The sequence below is a fragment of the Oncorhynchus masou genome, chromosome 21 (assembly GCF_036934945.1).
Source record: "Oncorhynchus masou masou isolate Uvic2021 chromosome 21, UVic_Omas_1.1, whole genome shotgun sequence".
Lineage (NCBI taxonomy): Eukaryota > Metazoa > Chordata > Actinopteri > Salmoniformes > Salmonidae > Oncorhynchus > Oncorhynchus masou.
In genome coordinates, this window is record NC_088232.1 from 33,057,552 (window position 1) to 33,071,083 (window position 13,532).

Genomic DNA, 13,532 nt, shown 5'->3' on the forward strand with positions numbered 1-13,532 from the left:
GTTTTAGCTACATTGGCAAGTCTCGACATGGGCTTCAAATCCTAGGAATATACAAACCACATGTTTGGTTTACTTGTCCCGATGTGATACCATGGACATATAACTACGTTGTATGAATAGCAAAGGGATATAGGAGATTAACGTAATTCAGTCAGTTCCACACCTTTTATAAACTAGTCAACAGTTACTGTTTAGTTGTCAATCATAGCACAGTAAATAGCCTATGCCCCCCCCCCCCCCTCGACTCCATGGCTGTGTAGGCCTATGACACACACTGAAGAAAATAAATTAACATGCCACAAAACAATAATTAAGTGGATGTGTAAGTCACAGTTTACTTAAGGTAAACACTGCTCCCACAACCCCCTCCCCTGTCCCTCTGTCCATCTCTCCTTCCTTGTGTCCTTATCAGTCCTGTCCACAGCCCCCCTGCGGTGGGCCTGGCAGCGTACACCTGTTCAAGCCCGGCTCGGCTCCCTGAAACCCTACCCCACAGTAAAGGCTGGGAGGCTGACCGACGGGTCAGAGGTCAATCAACAAAGGTAGAGGTAACCCCTTAGACAAGCCTGAGAAACAGCAGCCAGCCAGGTAGACGGGCTCACTCAGTCTGACCCCTCTATCACTCTATCGCTCTCTTTCAACAACTATCCATCTCGCTCTCCATTTCACACATACTGTATATACACAGTGTACAAAACATTAAGAATTCCTAAAATTGAGTTGCACTCCTTTACCTCAGAACATCCTCACTTCATTGGGGCATGGACTCTACAAGCTGTCAAAAGCATTCCACAGGGATGCTGGTCCATGTTGACTCCAATGTTTCCCACAGTTGTGTCAAGTGACTGGATGTCCTTTGGGTGGTGAACCATTATTGATACACATTCAAACCGGTGCGATTGGCACCTAATCCGATAGCCCGTTCAAAGGCACTTAAATATTTTGTCTTGCCCATTCACCCTCTGAATGGCACACATACACAATCCATGTCTCAACTGTTTCAAGTCCATCTTTGACCTGTCTCCTCCCCTTCATCTACACTGATTGAAGTGGATTTAACATGTGACATTAATAAGAGATCATAGCTTTCACCTGGATTCACCCGGTCAGTCTATGTCCTGGAAAGAGCAGGCATTCATAATGTTTTGTACACTCTGTGTATACACACATTAATTATGCAAAGCCCCCCCAAAATCCCCAAAGTTTTGAAAACACCACTCATGACTTCAACCTCTTCAGATACTTCACTTTCTTGGTTTGGATGTATGGTGAGCACTGACCCTGACCCTGACCCTGTCAACTCAACATGGAAGAGGGAGACGAGAAGTGAATTAAGGTTTTATAAGCTCTGAAATGTCACCCAGGGCTACAAAGGTGGTGATGCAAATACTGAAAGTTTGTACCTAGCCTGGACATACAGACACACACAAATGATAAATACACATTAACACAGACATAAACAGATGGATAAGCAAATACAAGGACATACAAACAGATATAGCACGGTTAAGTAAATTCCTTTTTCACCTTACTTCAGAAAAAAAACGTGACAATTACTTGGCTGAAATCACAGTAACCCTTTATAAACCGTTTTTAACATCTTCAGCTGAAAGAAATCCACGAAGGTGAGAAATTGCATGACAATGTTACAAATACATTACATGCACATTCTCAAGTCAACCATTGACCAAGCAATCTCACACACCTGTACATGGGTACTTTGGCTTTTATTTGACCAGGGCCTGGTTTCCCGATTGCGATGGAACGTAGGCTTAGAAGTGTTTAACGATGCATCTTTCCTACAACGGCCGAAGATGTAATATGCTTTTCCCAAAACACTACGCAGAGAGAACGGTCAGTAAGTGCGTCATTGGAACTGATAGGATCAAAAGAAAAAGGGAGCGCTGCACCCGGATCAGCTTTCTCAATTCAAATCTTTCCTTAACATTATAATTATTTGACAATACTTCATTGAGCACATGTTAGGCGACCTGTCATTCAGGGCAGGTGGGGCTTTATTGAGCCACACATTTTTAGCAAAAAGTAATAATAATATTCATTTAAAATAAATGTAGGTCTTGCCTATTTTACATGTAAATTTTAGCATTAATACATGCCACATATCAGTTTGCAAACAATAAAAAGATATATCATTGAGTTAATAAAGCCGCATACAAACATGGTCGTTTTTTTGTTTTCTTGAGTAAGGCAGCTCCAAAATGCAGGTGTTTCAGCCAAGCTCAGTGCTTTCTGAGGTGGTGGGGCAAGCCAGCAGAAAATACGGAACGTTGCACCGTGATTGGCTCAGTGTTCCGTCACTCATGGGGACACTACGTCACGGTCAAGTCTAAGGGTAGAGCTAGAAAATTCTAGCGCCCTGGGTGCTGCCATAGAGTTACATTAGAAGTACCCATCCAAGAAGGTTCAAGGTCATTGGCCACAGATTAAATTAAGTCAAATCACATTAGCTTTGATTGGACTAATCATGTCAACATCATACTTTCAAAATCTTAGCAAGCAGTAATCATCATTAATTAAGTCAACAATCTACTGGCAAATCCTTTTAAATCCTTATCATATGCAGAGAAATAATGAAGAGAAATTATTGATAAAATGTATCGGTGCTCATCGGCCATTGGACATAAACATTACACAACAAATTGCAAATTCAACAATGAGTGGTTTGGAAAGAATCAGTGACAGTGTCTAACTACAAGCATTGTAAAGTAATCACCAGCTTGCTATTCAGTGGAGTGGCTGTGTGGTCCCAAATCTGGGTTTAAAGGGCTCTTTTCCAAGTTTGAAATGATAAACATTCAACATTGGCCATGCTGTCAATGAAGCATGATTTGTGCCGTGCTCAAAACTTGACTTCAGTGAGTTCAAGACAAATGGGAAGTCGGGAATAAACGAGCTCCGACTTGGAAAATACGTTTTGAAAGGTCATCCAACTTGGAATTGTAAATTTGGCCTCTTTCTAGAGCTACAACCTGAAGATCAATGACGTCATTATGATTTGGCTTTGTTTCCCAGTTGTTTTGAAAGCACCATAAATCCAGAAAATGCCAGACTTTGATGACAAAAGTTGCCCACAAAGGACCGCCGTGAAACCTTCCTGTTCAAGTGAGCACAGCCCAACAAGGTAAGTCCAAAAATTAATTGCATGCTGCTGCATAAATTATGTAATATGCTAGCGAGATATGTATACCGTAACTAAGAAAGTAATACTAAGTGCATGTTGTGTAGTAAGATATTAGTAGCCCATGTGCCTCACCCTAATAATTTGGTCCATTTACCCCTCTTAATTTCACCTACTGTTCTGACTTGGTGGTGTACATGTAGCCTAAAACCTGTTTAAGAGAAATATAATCATTGAATATTGTAAGAGCTTTCTTTGTTTGCTTATATTCCCCACTTTATTTATCCTACGGTTCTGACTTGGTGTACAGGGAGGACACTGTAAGAACTGCCCATGTTCTGAATTCTGTCACTGTACATTTCAAAAGTGCTAAACAAATAGTTATATTCACTATGTCCATCCTAGCTCGCTCATTGATGTCTTAATCAAAATTACGGATCGCCTCTTATCCGCTTGTCGTCCCCTTATGCCATAGTTTGTACATCTCAATTGTCATTAGAAGCCACATTTGTTTAAAGCAAGTCAGCCATACCAGCTACTGTATGTTTTTTCAAAAGGCAGTAAATGAGGCTGAATGAACTGTTTTGCTGCCAGACAAGGCTCCGCTGATAGCCAGGTGTATTTTTTTTTCCTTTAACATTGTAGCAGTGGTAAGATGTTGGGACTTCATGTAGGCCCAAACAGTTTGTGGGCACCGTTTGTCACTGTCACGTCCTGACCTTAGTTCCTTTCTTATGTCTCTATTTTGGTTTGGTCAGGGCGTGAGTTGGGGTGGGCATTCTATGTTTTGTTCTGTGTGTTGTATTTCTATGTGTTTGACCTGGTATGGTTCCCAATCAGAGGCAGCTGTCAATCGTTGTCTCTGATTGAGAACCATACTTAGGTAGCCTGTTCCCACCTGTGTTTGTGGGTAGTTATTTTCTGTTTAGTGTGTTTTGCACTTGACAGAGCTGTTTCGGTGTTCTCGTTTGTTGTTTTGTTAATCAGTGTTCAGTTCCATTAATAAAATGACGAACACGTACCACGCTGCGCTTTGGTCCTCACCTTCTTCCACCGACGGCCGTTACAGTCACGTTATAGTGCAATTAATATATTGTTTAGTTTTTTAGCATCAAGATTTCCATGCTAAAATAGCCACTGTCGGCTACACATTAAATATATTGTGACAAATGACAGACAGTAGCTTACAAGTAGCAAAATAGATCTCAATTGACTGAACATGAAATTAATTTCAATATGATTGAAATAGGCCTATAGCTGATTGTTTATATTTTAATGCAGGCATCTCAGTTTTTATGTTTGTTTGTATCAATTGCAAAAACACTGGCAACTTGGTATTTGTAGTCAACTTTGTTGGGAAGTTATCAGCAGTCATAGAGACATGGATACACCTTGGATAAACTATGTTTAGTAGACCTTCTGTGTATAAAGTGACATGGGAGCGCATAAATGCATCTTAAATCTTAAAATGCTGTTATACGAGTGGTCTGAGGCAGGCATTAGATTATGAGCATTTTCCAGTGCAACGTTAATAACAATGGTTTTAGGAAACAGCTCTGAGATTTAACAACGTTCCTACGAAGGTTCTAAAAATGAACTTAGCCATAAGATGCTTTTGGGAAAACAGGCCCAGTACGGCACACAAGTCCTTAGTGGCCAGAGGGCCTCAGTGCAGAATGGTTGTCACGCCCTGACAATAGAGAGCCCTTGTTTCTCTATGGTGTATTAGGTCAGGGCGTGACTAGGGGGTATTCTAGTTTATAATTTCTATGTTGTGTTCTAGTTTATATTTTATTTGTTGGTGTTTTTGTATGATTCCCAATTAGAGGTAGCTGGTAATCGTTGTCTCTATTTGGGGATCATATTTAAGTAGCTATTTTTCCCATCTGTGTTTGTGGGATATTATTTTGTGTTTGTGCCTGTGCACCACGTAGTCACGTTTCATTGTTCGTTTATTGATTTATTGTTTTTGCTTTAAGTTTTACTTTTTGAAATAAATATGTGGAACACAACCTCCATTGCGCCTTGGTCCCGTTCTTACGACAACCATGACAATGGTGGAGTCCACTTTCCTTAAAGGACATGTAGCACAAGATTAGAGTTCTATCCTGTCTATATATAAATACAAACTGTCGAGAAACTAGGCCTACCTGTTCATCGTCTGCTCTTACACATATCAATGTAGTTATTCATTATCAGCTTGTAAGCAAATAGCAGGCCTGTTCAGTCATTGTCTGCAAACACCAATAAAACACTTCATTCACCACCTCCACAATGCCCGCTCCATTCCACCACCTAGCTACAGACACTGCCCTGGGGCAGTAAACCTGCTTTCCCTGTGGTCAGAGGTCAGAGGATAAGAGAGAGGTGAGATCTGCCTGCCACTGACCTCTACCTCCAACTGTTCAGATTAATCCAAGTCTACAAACCCTTAAACCGCTGCAAGGCTTCCTCTGTTAATCATTCTGGGTAATCATTGCAGTTTGTGAAGTCCACTCTGAATTCATATTCTTATATCTTAGTATATACTATATGTACCTATGTGGGGTTGTAGGCTATGGTGCTTGTTTGACTGACCTGTACCCTTGTTGCAGTCATAACACAATACCAACTTATCTCTTCTAGCCATCAGAACAACCCTACATAAACTCACACTGGCACTGGCTGTACAAAAAACAAAGACATACAGTACACACACACACACACACACACACAATGGAAGCGACTGGAATCGAAAACATTTAAACCAATAAATATATTGGTCAACTTACAATGCTCTTACATTGAACACAGTGAGAATACAAACAAAGTAGAAGTGAAACATGAAGGAATGTTTCTAAAGGACATTGTTTGTACAGTGTCTATCATCAACTATAAACTTTGCTTGACAAGGAGCTTCAGGGATGCAAGCTTTGAAAGCAGAGTATCGATACACCAGCTTGTATACCTAACAAACAATGGTTTTCCTTCCCTGAGCCCTTTTTTCTCTTTCAAGGTTTGGGTGATAGAGGTAGGAAGGGAGGATACTCATGTCAACCACCATATCAAGTAACTGTCAGCATGTCTAAACCAGGAGTTTCAGATGCTGTTGCCTGGTCATCGCTGAGGAATTAAAGCCCTTCTGGGTCACAATACCGCCAGCCTTTAGGGCCTTTAGAAACCCAATGGCCCATTGTTGTCACTGACAGCTCCTTAACTTTTCATGAGATGGCTGACAGTGCAGACAAAACAAACCTTCCTCCTCCCAATCCATCACATGGCATGGCCAAAATATTGAGTAACCCTTTCAGGGCAGAAACCATCTGAAGGAGTGTAGGAGGGGGGTATTGTTCATTAAGTGCGGGTGGATCTGAGCCAGGTGTACAGGTATGGTCTTTCTATTGTCATGTTGAATGTTGACAGATCCTCTGATTACGGGAGAGGGGTAATTAGTGCTTTGAACCTGAAGTTAGCCTTTAAGGGACCATATTTCCCCCGATTATAACTTACCTTCATGTCTAACCACATGAAATATAGTGTAATGTCTGCTGAAGTCATCCAAACTGTCTGCTATTTACCATTGAAGAGTCTTGTTAGGTTTTAATGATATGAATCAAATACTGTACATTAACCAGTTGAATGATTGGGGGTGAGAATCAATTCTGCAGAACCTCAGTGTCTCCACTTCAGCTGCCTCTTAAGAAACGCCCATTCTTCTGTAATGCTCTTCTGTCTAACAATGTCTAGTTAATGTGTGTCCAAGTCACTGTAGAGCAGGGTCTTACCTCAAGGACAAAACTCCATCATTACAGAGTTAAGCTTTAGTATTACTCTAAGTTCAGACTTGACATATTGTATTAAGATTAGTAGGTATTACGTGATTGGCTGTATTAAGTGAGGTGGAGTGGGATGGGTGATGTCAGACAAAGCCCATGCCAGCTATAAATATTAAAACAAAAGATGTTGGCGACACGGGAACTGCTCCTCTGAAAATGAGACAGGTACTTAAAGTCGGCAAGAGTGAAAAAATACTAATTGCTGTCACTGGTTGTGCAAGCTGCAGCAGACCATAAAGAAAATAATCTGTCACCTTCAATGTTCTAATGCTGACCCTGCGTTTCCCTCGACAACACCTCACAGCACAGCAGCAGCCATCCCCCTCCCAGCCCAGCTGTAGTGTATGCTGGCTGCTGCTACTGTGAGCTCCTTCAGGTTGACACTGAGCCAATGGCCCAGAGCATAGAGACACTAGTGAGAACAGGAGCTCTTCAAGTTCCCCAATGAGGCCTCCCGGGTGGCGCAGTGGTTAAGGGCGCTGTACTGCAGTGCCAGCTGTGCCATCAGAGACTCTGGGTTCGTGCCCAGGCTCTGTCGTAACCGGGCACGACCGGGAGGTCCGTGGGGCGACACAATTGGCCTAGCGTCGTCCGGGTTAGGGAGGGCTTGGTCGGTAGGGATGTCCTTTTCTCATCGCACACCAGCGACTCCTGTGGCGGGACGGGCGCAGTGCGCGCTAACCAAGGTTGCCAGGTACCATGGTGTTTCCTCCGGCACATTGGTGCGGCTGGCTTCCGGGTTGGATGTGCGCTGTGTTAAGAAGCAGTGCGGCTGGTTGGGTTGTGTATCGGAGGATGCATGACTTTCAACCTTCGTCTCTCCCAAGCCCGTACGTAGCGCTGTAGCGATGAGACAAGATAGTAGCTACTACAACAATTGGATACCACGAAATTGGGGAGAAAAAGGGAGAAGAAAAAAAAGTTCCCAAATGAGTCACAACAACATTAGACTGACCTGATAGGGTTCTTTGAAAGACAAACAGGATAACACGAAAGCCAGTCCCTGCCTAGGGATTCAGCATAACACTCAACCCAAACTGTCTTCCTTGAAATTATATGTTGGTTGTTACTGCTACTGTACTCAAAATATTGGTCTACTGGAAGTCGGGGGGTCTGGGGGGGGGTATAGGGGGCGGGTTGACTTCCTCATCACAAAAATGGGACGGCAGGAGGATAGGGCAAGGAGGGGGAGCCCTCACATAAACAGCCTCCGCTCTCACATGACAGGTACAGCAGAACTCTGATGCCAGGAGCACCAATAACCCAGTACAGCAATCTTTCCACCACACATCACCTGTCCCTCTTCCACCAAAGGAAATCTGTGAAAGCCATCCATCCAGTCCAGAGCGTCCAGGTGGGCAGCACAGGCCCAACAGGTCAATGGAGCCCTTTCTCCTGCAGCTGGAGAAATTGATACCATGAGGCAAGGACTATAAGAGCACCATGCCTTGACTGTTTACCACCTTAAAATTAGGGACCTATTTAGCCATCAACATGTGTATAATAGGAGAAGGAAGGGGCAGCCCCCATCCCACCCTCCAACCCCTCCACACCTGGAGAGGACCACACAGGTAACTGAGAGAGGACTCAGTTCCCATGGAGAAGGACTGGCAGGTGGGATAGTGTATGTCTGTTTGGGGAGGGAGAAAATACCTGGTGCTTCAATATATAGAGATCTGATATAATTTAGGCCACCCCGCATAGAGACTAGACCACACATACAGAGGAAAGTTTTCCCCCGTCCCGTATCTCCCTGTTCCCATAAGACATTAGGTGTTGAGGGGATTCAGAGGAGGCTGGAGGGTTTGTAATCCAAGATAAGCATGAGACCGTCCCTCAACACAACAACAAAGGAGAAGAAACCCTGGGGCAAACTCACGTAGAAGCAACTACAACAAAAAGTCTGAGGGCCTGTATTTAACAGCGGTGGGAATTGTGGGGCGAGCCATACAGGAACACTTTCAATGCATGGCGAAGGTCAATTGGGACTTAACTTCCTCCTCAGACTCTGCCACTTGCTTATTTTCTCCCTCCTTGCCCCCCCCCCTCTCTCCCCGACAACATAATGAAGAGATAAGCATTGTTTAGCAAAACAATGAGACACTTCCAAAGACCTCTCGGTCTCAGACGCTGAGGTTTCACATCCATAAACAGCTTGTGGCCGTGAGCAGAGAAATAAGACTTCACAGGAAGACTGGGACATTATAATTGAAGTCATTACCCCACAGCCTCTCATGACTCCAGTATCTACAGAGGAGAAGGACTTGATATATATTACCTCTACACCCAACCAGAGGACAAAAGCAGCTCTATAATAAGGTGTGTTGGTAAGGGGAGTTATAGCCACAGCTTTTGCGGTGACCGTATTATAGCCAGTCTGGCGGACAGTCAAATTTGACATGACTGTTTCGTCATGGTAATTAGGCTTCTCCAAGCTCTGATGGTCATTTGTAGCCTACTAAACTTACTAACTGTCTGGTACTCTATTGTCCCTCTAATCACTAAGAGATCAATGCAAACATATTTGAAAATCTAATCAAGCACTTTTTTACTAGGGAAGTCAGTTAACCTCGAAAACAAGAATTTGTTCTTAACTGCTTTGTTCAGGGTCAGAATTACATATTTTTACCTCGTCAGCTTGGGGATTTGATCTTGCAACTTTTCAGCTACTAGTCCAACGCTCTAACCACTAGGATACCTGCCACCCCATGAGAGCCCATGAGCTCATGTCGCAACATTTCTATAGGCTATGCAATTGCGTGAGAAAACAGTGATGGCCGCTAATAAAAATATGAGGATCCCATCAGCTTTTTATAGGCTAGGCCTATTATATTTATTTCTCATCTTTCCTAATATTAAGCACATTGCTTATATTTACAACAGGAATACAGCCTACCAGGCTGGCATGAAAATACATCATGGGAAAATAGTCCTCCATTTGCTATTCAAGTGCATAGATGGCATGTATTTTTTCCACTGCCCCCGTTTGGATACAGGTGCATGATAATAGTCCATTCTAAATCAAAACAAAAGTCACACATATTATTTAGTAAATGTAAAGACAACATTAAATCAAGAATAGTCTGATGGGTGACAATATTATCCTATCACTTATCAATTATATTTATTTTACCTTTATTTTACCAGGTTGGCCAGTTGAGAACAACTGTGACCTGGTCAAGATAAAGCAAAGCAGTGCGACAAAAACAACAACACAGAGTTACACATAAACAAACGTACAGTCAATAACACAAAAGAAAAATCTATGTACAGTGTGTACAAATGTAGAAGAGTATGAAGGTAGGTGATAAATAGGCCCTAGAGACTAAAATAATTACAATTTAGCATTAATACTGGAGTGATAGATATGCAGATGATGATGTGCAAATAGAGATTCTGGGGTGCAAAAGAGCAAGAGGGTAAGTAATATTATGGGGATGAGGTAGTCGGGTGTGCTATTTACAGATTGGCTGTGCGCAGGTACAGTGATCGGTAAGCTGCTCAGACAGCTGATGCTTAAAGTTAGAGGGAGATATAAGACTCCAGCTTCAGAGATTTTGCAATTCGTTCCAGTCATTGGCAGCAGAGAACTGGAAGGAAAGGTGGCCAAAGTAAGTGTTGGCTTTGGGGATGTCCAGTGCAATGTACCTGCTGGAGCGCGTGCTATGGGTGGGTGTTGCTATGGTGACCAGTGAGCTGAGATAAGGCAGGGCTGTCACACCCTGACCTTAGAGAGCCTTTTTATGTCTCTATTTGGTTTGGTCAGGGTGTGATTTGGGTGGGCATTCTGTTCTTTATTTATATGTTTTTTGTTAGCTCTGTGTAGCCTTCAGAACATGACGTTCGTTGTTCTTTTGTTGTTTTGTTTGGTGTTTGGACTAATTAAAGAATCATGAACACGTACCACGCTGCACCTTGGTCCACTTCTTCCGACGAGCGTTGCAGGGGCTTTACCTAGCAAAGATGACCTGGAGCCAGTGGGTTTGGCGACGGATATGTAGTGAGGGCCAGCCAACGAGAGCATGCAGTGGTGGTATATGGGGCTTTGGTGATTAAATGGATGGGACTGTGATAGACTACATCCAGTTTGCTGAGTAGAGTGTTGGAGGCTATTTTGTAAATGACATCGCCGAAGTCAAGGATCGGTAGGATAGTCAGTTTTACGAGGGTATGTTTGGCAGAATGAGTAAAGGAGGCTGTGTTGCGAAATATGAAGCCGATTCTAGATTTAATTTTGGATTGGAGATGCTTAATGTGAGTCTGGAAGGAGAGTTTACAGTCTAACCAGACACCTAGGTATTTGTAGTTGTCCACATTTTCTTGGTCAGAACCGTCCAGAGTAGTGATGCTCGTCGGGCGGGAGGGTGCAGGCAGCAATCGGTTGAAGAGCATGCATTTAGTTTTACTAGCATTTAAAAGCAGTTGGAGGCCGTGGAAGGAGTGTATGGCGTTGAAGCTCGTTTGGAGGTTTGTTAGCACAGTGTCCAAAAAGGGCCAGATGTATACAGAACGGTGTCATCTGCGTATAGGTGGATTAGAGAATCACCAGCAGCTAGAGCGACATCATTGATATATACAGAGAAAAGAGTCAGCCCGAGGATTGAACCCTGTGGCACCCCCATAGAGACTGCCAGAGGTCCGGACAACAGGTCCTCCGATTTGACATACTGAACTCTATCTGAGAAGTAGTTGGTGAACCAGGCGAGGCAGTCATTTGAGAAGCCAAGGCTGCTGAGTCTGACAATAAGAATGTGGTGATTGACAGAGTCCAAAGCCTTGGCCAGGTCGATGAAGATGGCTGCACAATACTGTCTTTTATCGATGGTGTTTATGATATCGTTTAGGACCTTGAGCGTGGCTGAGGTGCACCCATGACCAGCTCGGAAACCAGATTGCATAGCGGCTGTCACACCCTGACCATAGTTTGCTTTGTATGTTTATTTGTTTTCTTTGGTCAGGGTGTGATCTGAGTGGGCATTCTTTGTCCATTTCTGTGTTTTGCCTGATATGGTTCTCAATCAGAGGCAGGTGTTAGTCATTGTCTCTGATTGGGAACCATATTTAGGTAGCCTGTTTGGTGTTGGGTTTTGTGGGTGATTGTCTCCTGTGTCAGTGTTTGTACCACACGGGACTGGTTTCGGGTTTTCACATTTATTGTTTTTGTAGTTAATTCATGTATAGTTTTCTGATTAAAAAACAAACAAACATGAATTTCAACCACGCTGCATTTTGGTCCTCCTCTCCTTCACCAGACGAATCCCATAACAGAGGCGAAGGTACGGTGCGATTCGAAATGGCCGGTGATCTGTTAATTTGGCTTTCGAAGGTTTTAGAAAGGCAGGGCAGGATGGATATAGGTCTATAACAGTTTGGGTCAAGAGCGTCTCCCCCTTTGAAGAGGGGGATGACCGCAGCAGCTTTCCGAACTTTGGGGATCTCAGATGACACGAAATTTAGGTTGAATAGGCTACAAATAGGGGTTGCAACAATTCTCATAGTTGCACATTTCATGTAGAACAGCCCATAGGCCTACATGGTTTAATAAGGTTTGTATCACAACTAAAGTGGCCAAATAATTTCTTAAAATTAAGCACATTAATCAGTTTTACAAGGGGTATAGAGCCTAACTGACATATATAAGCAGCACCTGAGTTTCAAGTTTGGGGGAAGATAATTTACACCATAAAAATGCACCTTTATAATAAAAGCATTACATGCATAATTGCATTTGTTGTCACTTTTGATAATGGTGTTTTCCGCTAATGGAACATTTGCGCTTATAGCCTACTACCATGTGTGCAATGCTGCACTTATAATGTGAAGAAATAGCCTAATAGCTTATCTCTCACAATCGTCTAAAGAAATAACGGACTAAGGCGCAGCGTACGTAGAGTTCCACATGTTAAATAAATGAAACTCACCAAAACAATACAGAATAAACAAAGTGTGAAGTAAATGCAGCGCTCAACAGTAACTACACAAAAACAAGATCCCACAAAACACAGTGGGGGAAATGGCTGCCTAAATATGATCCCCAATCAGAGACAACGATAAACAGCTGTCTCTGATTGGGAACCATACCAGACAAACATAGACATACATTAACCTAGATAACCCACCCTAGTCACACCCGACCTAACCAACATAGAGAATAAAAGGCTCTCTATGGTCAGGGCATGACAGTACCCCCCAAAGGTGTGAACTCCGGCTGCAAAATCTGACTCAATAGTGGAGGGTCCGGGTGGGCATCTAACGTCGGGGGCGGCTCTGGGAACGGGGCGAAGTACCCACTCCGCTCGCGGATATGGAGCCAGGTAGAACACCGTGCCCGGACTGGGGCATCTGCGTAGAGGAGGTCCCCGGCCATGGAGCTGGGTTGTACGCTGCACCCGGACTGGGCACCGGCGCCAAAGAAGGCTCCGGCCATGGAGCTGAGTTGACCGCCGTGCCTGGACTGGGCATTGGCACAGAGGAAGGCTCCTGCCATGAAGTTGGACTGGACACCGTTGCTTGGACTGGGCATCGGCGCAGAGGAAGGCTCCTGCCATGGAGCGGGACTGGACGCCGTGCTCGGACTG

At 43.5% G+C, this 13,532-nt stretch overlaps 1 protein-coding gene across 1 annotated transcript in view; it reads right to left on the reverse strand.

The window, feature by feature from the left end:
• LOC135508178 (kinesin-like protein KIF26A) overlaps nt 1–13,532 on the reverse strand; it is a 139,475-nt gene that overhangs the window by 113,888 nt on the left and 12,055 nt on the right. The window lies entirely within an intron of this gene.